The following is a 6,887-nucleotide window of genomic DNA, read 5'->3' as shown; positions in this document are numbered from 1 at the left end:
TTAATAAATTTGTCAATACCCTATGGAAGTCTGGACATATGGCAGCGGCGTTTCAGGTGACTTCGCCACGCCACCATGCCGCACTGCTACATGGAATCCAGTTGGGCTTGGAATCCACAACACAGCAACATGTCTGTGGACACAGTTTCATGTTGATTAGCTCAGAGGGGTAACATAGCGACTGCTAACAATAAAACATGACACTTCCTGTTGTCAGGGGGCGTGGCCTAAATGATGTCATCATTTGACCATTGGATATTGTAGAAGACCCAATGATGATCAATCACAGAAAGTTTGGTGCCTCTGTGTGTTTCTGTGTAGGAGATATAGCAGTTTTTCCTGTTGTCAGGGGGCGTGGCCTAAGTGATGTCATCATTTGACCATTGGATATTGTAGAAGACCCGATGATGATCAATCACAGAAAGTTTGGTGCCTCTGTGTGTTTCTGTGTAGGAGATATAGCAGTTTTTCCTGTTGTCAGGGGGCGTGGCCTAAGTGATGTCATCATTTGTCCATTGGATATTGTAGAAGACCCGATGATGATCAATCACAGAAAGTTTGGTGCCTCTGTGTGTTTCTGTGTAGGAGATATAACAGTTTTTCCTGTTGTCAGGGGGCGTGGCCTAAGTGATGTCATCATTTGACTATTGGATATTGTAGAAGACCCGATGATGATCAATCACAGAAAGTTTGGTGCCTCTGTGTGTTTCTGTGTAGGAGATAAAACAGTTTTTCCTGTTGTCAGGGGGCGTGGCCTAAGTGATGTCATCATTTGACCATTGGATACTGTAGAAGACCCGATGATGATCAATCACAGAAAGTTTGGTGCCTCTGTGTGTTTCTGTGTAGGAGATATAGCAGTTTTTCCTGTTGTCAGGGGGCGTGGCCTAAGTGATGTCATCATTTGACTATTGGATATTGTAGAAGACCCGATGATGATCAATCACAGAAAGTTTGGTGCCTCTGTGTGTTTCTGTGTAGGAGATAAAACAGTTTTTCCTGTTGTCAGGGGGCGTGGCCTAAGTGATGTCATCATTTGACCATTGGATACTGTAGAAGACCCGATGATGATCAATCACAGAAAGTTTGGTGCCTCTGTGTGTTTCTGTGTAGGAGATATAGCAGTTTTTCCTGTTGTCAGGGGGCGTGGCCTAAGTGATGTCATCATTTGACTATTGGATATTGTAGAAGACCCGATGATGATCAATCACAGAAAGTTTGGTGCCTCTGTGTGTTTCTGTGTAGGAGATATAACAGTTTTCTGTTTTGTGGCGAGTAGGTGAACTTTGACAAAAAATCTGGTGCAGATCGGCCACCGCCGAACGATTAAATATGAACCCAAAACGTTTCTAACTGTTTTTACCATGGATTTCCTCTGACTAATAATTAATTTATATCTTATTTGTGTAATGTATTCACGACATGAATTCCTTGCTGTCTTAACAAAAGGCAGAACAACTATAACGTTACTTTCTATAATTATTACAGGTTCTGCTGAGATGTCATATTCTGGAGAGTGCTTAGACACCCTGACACACAAATATGTATTAACTTCATTTCATGTGCACTCGTGAACTTGTTTTAGTTGATTTAGTTTTCTTGATGTACTGTAGAGCGTGATGAGGTCTGTTGGGGTATTGTGTGCACTGGATTGAGGGGACAGTTGGTGTTGTCTGTCAAACCCAATCTTCTTAAGCTGCAAATTCAGTAAAGTTACAAGTTTTCTTGCAACCTCTCATATGGAACTAGTCTAAAAAATAAATAAACTGATAATTAGAAGATCAGTTTGTACATCCACACCAACTCTAGAACCAAAGCCGTATTCAACTGGAACTTATCCTGACAAAATGTCCCAATTCAGCCAAATAAACTACAAAAGCTTAGAGCAGATCATTCAGCAGCTAAGTTCCTCCTCATGCTGTCTTGATGTTCTACCCACAGTTTTCTTTAAGAAAGTTTTACCTGTCATAGCGTCTGATTTGACTCAGATAATAAACACGTCCCTTCTGTCAGGTGTTTCCCCCCAGTCCCTAAAAACAGCAATTATCAAACCACTGTTAAAAAAGAACAATTTAGACAAACTACTACTCCAGAACTACAGGGCCATCTCAAACCTCCCCTTTATCAGTAAGATTATTGAAAAAGCTGTGTTTCAACAATTAAACACCTTCTTAACAACGACCAGCCGCTTTGACGTTTTCCAGTCTGGCTTCCGTGCTCACCACAGTACAGAGACCGCCCTTATCAAGGTGTTTAATGACATCCATATAAATACAGACTGCGGAAAAACCACCATGCTGGCTCTGTTGGACCTCAGTGCAGCATTTGATACTGTTGATCACTCCATCCTGTTAGAACGCCTGGAGAACTGGGTCGGCCTTTCTGGTACAGCTCTCCACTGGTTTAAATCCTACTTAAAGGACAGGGACTTTTTTGTATCAGTAAGTAACTTTACATCGAAGATTACAAAAATCACATGTGGGGTTCCCCAAGGGTCCATCCTGGGTCCCCTCCTATTCAATATCTACATGCTCCTCTAGCTCAGATCATAAGAAACAACAACATCAGCTACCATAACTATGCAGACGACACACAGCTCTACATCACCATGTCACCAGGTGTCTATGAACCAGTTCAAGCACTGAGTAAATGCCTAGAAGAAATCAATACGTAGATGTGCCAAAATTTTCTTCAGTTGAATAAAAACAAAACAGAAGTAATAATTTTTGGACCAATAGAGGAGAGATCAAAGGTTAGCACACAGCTTCAGTCGCTTCAGCTAGGAACCATCATCAGGCCCGAAATCTTGGAGTAGTAATGGTCTCAGACCTGAACCTCCAAAAGCATCTAAAGACAGTTACAAGGTCAGATTTCTATCACCTGAAAAACATTTCCAGGATTAAAGGACTAATGTCTCAGCAGGATCTGGAAAAACTAATCCATGCGTTTATATTTAGTAGAATTGATTACTGCAACGGTGTTTTCACAGGCCTGCCTAAAAAGTGGATCAGACAGCTGCAGCTGATCCAGAACGCTGCTGCCCGCGTCCTCACTAAGACTAAGAAAGTAGAGCACATCACCCCAGTTCTAAAGTCCTTCCATGGCTCCCTGTATATCAGAGAATAGACTTTAAAAACTTCTGTTCGTCTATAAATCCCTGAATGGCTTAGCACCTAAATACATCAGACTTGTTATCAGTGTATTAACCATCCAGACCATTACGGTCTTATGGCTCTAGCCTACTCTGCATAGCTAGAACCAGAACTAAACAAGGAGAAGCAGCATTTAGTTCCTATGCTCCACTGATCTGGAACAAACTTCCAGAAAATTGTAAAGGTGCGGAAAGCCTGAGTTCCTTTAAATCAAGATTAAAAACACATTTGTTTAGGATTGCCTTCAACTGTTCTAGTTAACTGAATCACCACTTTTTGGTTCTTTTTTCTATCTACATTTTATTCCTACTTGCTTTTATTCTGTTTTATTTTGCTATATTTTAATCATGTAAAGCACTTTGCATTGTCTTTGTACTGAATTGTGCTATATAAATAAATTTGCCTTGCCTTGCCTTACTGAACAAGACAACTTGGTTTGTGGTTTATTTGTGGTCTCTTGCTGCCACCTGGTGGACAGGTTTGAGCAAATAATGCTGTCAAAAGATTAAAAATATATGGTTTGATGTGACTTCCCCACGCCACCACGCCGCCCTGCTCCATGGAATCCACTTGGGGCTGGAATCCACAACACACCAATATGTCTTCTGTCTCTTGACACAGTTTCATGTTGATTAGCTCAGAGGGGTAACATAGCGACTGCTTACAACAAAACATGACACTTCCTGTTGTCAGGGGGCGTGGCCTAAGCAATGTCATCATTTGACCATTGGATATTAAAGAAGACCTAGTGGTGATCAACTACTGAAAGTTTGGTGGCTCTGTGAGTTTTTGTGTATGAAATATAACAGTTTTGTGTTTCATGGCGAGTAGGTGAACTTTGACCCCTGCTAACGCCCCTTCAACATGCTCAAAAACTCACCGTTTTGATAACTTTTAATTGGCCATGCCTTATGATCAGACTGACCGAGTTTCAAGCCGCTCGCTCGAAAATCCCTAGGACGGAGTTCGATCAAATACCAATGCTGTAAACTGTCAAAATTGAGGTCAAAATTACGACCTTCAATCTAAAATGGCCGACTTCCTGTGATTTTTGCACTATGAATATTAATTGTAAATTCTGAGCGTCTTGGTGAGCTCTACAACTGTACCAAATTTCATGTATCTACGATGAAGTAAGTGAATAGCAAAGGGTCCTTTGAAAATTGCTAGGTGGCGCCGTTGAGGCATTTTTCTTTTGATTTTTGTGACGACCTTAAAATACAAAATTTTTAAACAGTCACCTTGTATCTGCAAAGTTTGGTGAGTTTTTGAATATGATAAAGCCCCCAAAAAGGCCCCTCTTTAGGGGGGCAGAATAATAATAATAATTAAAACCGCAAGCGGTGATGAGCGGCCCTCGCAGCAAAGCGCCGCTCTGGCCTATTGGCCACCGCTGGGATTTGCGCACCGCCGGCCGCCCGCCACCGCAGATGCTGTCACGCATTTTGCCCGCCCGTCCACTGGGCGATTCACACGAACGTGTTCAGCAGTGCTCCCCCACGACTCACAAAAAATCTGGTGCAGATCGCTCGATGCAGCGAGGAGATACAGCCGTTGAATAATCATAATGCATTTGGCCACCGGACCGGACTAAATCGTTCGGCGGGCCGAATTCGGCCCGCGGGCCGTAGCTTTGACACCCCTGGTTTAAACATTAGTATACCAATTTAATCAAAGGTATGTTACTATCTGTTAATCCAGCTTAATGTGAAAAGTTAACAAAACCATTTTAGTTTTTTAAAGTTACTTGCTATTTCATGTGTTTAAGGGTTTTGTTTCTTGCATTAAGACAGCTGTTATGAAAGTTTAACATCTAAATTGGTGTATACACACCCAAAAGTAATGTAAAAGTAACACTTTAGCAATTGGACTATTGCCAAAGGAAAACTTTAGCAATATCGCAGGGGTAGCAGCTTTATAAAGGAGGCCCAGACGTCCCTCTCCCCAGCCACTTGGGCCAACTCCTCAGGAGGAATCCCAAGGCGTTCGCAGGCCAGCCGGGAGACATAGTCCCTCCAGTGTGTCCTGGGTCTTCCCCTGGGCCTCCTCCCGGTGGGACGTGCCCAGAACACCTCACCAGAGAGGCGTCCAGGAGGCATCCTAACCAGATGCACAAGCCACCTCAACTGGCTCCTCTTGACATGAAGAAGCGGCGGCTCTACTCTGAGTCCTCCCCGGATGACTGAGTTCCTCACCTTATCTCTAAGGGAGAGCTCACACACACTATGGAGAAAACTCATTTCGGCCGCTTGTATCCGGGATCTCGTTCTTTCGGTCACGACCCAAAGCTCATGACCAAAGATGAGTGTAGGAACGTAAATCGACCGGTAAATCGAGAGCTTCGCCTTTTGGCTCAGCTCTCTCTTTACCACAACGGACCGGTACAGCGCCCGCTTCACAGCAGACACTGCACCAATCCACCTGTTGATCTCCCGCTCCATCTTCCCCTCATTCGTGAACAAGACCCCAAGATACTTGAACTTCTCCACTAGAAGCTGGCTCTTTGGAGTTTCCTTTTTTAAAAGCTTATAGTTAGAGTGGCTCATGTTACCATGAGCTACCTCTATAGTTATGCTGCTATACGTTTAGGCTACTGCAGGACATCAGGGTCTATTGTTCTTCAATTTTGAATGACTGTTGTCATTTCAGCTTTTAACTTTTTGATTTTTCTTTTTTCTTCATAGTAGGTACACCTGGTCCGGCGTTCTGTTAGCTGTGGCATCATCCAGGGAAGACAGATCACCCGCTACTACCATCTAATGTAGAACTTCTGTGCTTTTTTGTCTGTCTTGTTGTGTCTCTGCTCTGTCTTCTGTAACCCCCAGTCTGTCGAGGCAGATGACCGTTCATACTGAGCCCGGTTCTGCTGGAGGTTTTCCTTCCCGTTAATGGGGAGTTTTTTTTCTCGCTGTTGCTTCATGCTTGCTCAGTAGGTAGGATTGCTGCAAAGCCATGGACAATGTAGACGACTCTCCCTGTGGCTCTACGCTTCTTTAAGAGAGAATGCTACTTGTCAAGACTTTGATGCAATGAACTGGTTCCCTTATATAGGAATTTTTTTGACCAATGTGTATAATCTGACCCAATCTGTATAATCTATATCTAAGCATTAAAAATGATAATATTTCACCAATCTTCACAGCAAGATGGAAATAACAACTATCCAACATTTTAAGATTTTGTAAAAACTTTTTTCCTCTTTTACCTACCTTTTGAAATTAATACTTGTTTCTACTTCTCCAAAATTATACTTCAAGAAAACTATTGTGCTGTCCTGGGGCCATATGCAGCTAGACAGCTGGGACAAAAGTTCCCCACACAAAGCTTCCTTTTCTTGCGTTCTCTGAATAACCTTTATTCACAAATCTGGCTTTAAACATTATTTTTGTAAAAAGACGAATATTTTCCAAGGCAGAAGCGTGTAGAACAAATTCAACTTCAACATTAGCAGTTTCCCTAGCTTCATAGCTGAAAAGCAGCTTTTACCAGAGCAAAATACGTCAAAGATATTTTATTTAAGGTGAGAGCACTCACTATCTCACGTAATTCACATAGAGATCTAACAAAGTTGTGATGTCTCACTCTGATTAAATATGAACCCAAAACGTTTCTAACCGTTTTTACCATGGATTCCCTCTGACTAATAATTAATTTATATCTTATTTATGTAATGTATTCACGACATGAATTCCTTGCTGTCTTAACAAAAGGCAGAACAACTATAACGTTACTTTC

The sequence above is a fragment of the Fundulus heteroclitus genome, chromosome 13, assembly GCF_011125445.2.
Source record: "Fundulus heteroclitus isolate FHET01 chromosome 13, MU-UCD_Fhet_4.1, whole genome shotgun sequence".
NCBI classification, from domain to species: domain Eukaryota; kingdom Metazoa; phylum Chordata; class Actinopteri; order Cyprinodontiformes; family Fundulidae; genus Fundulus; species Fundulus heteroclitus.
Note: the sequence above shows the minus strand (reverse complement) of the source record.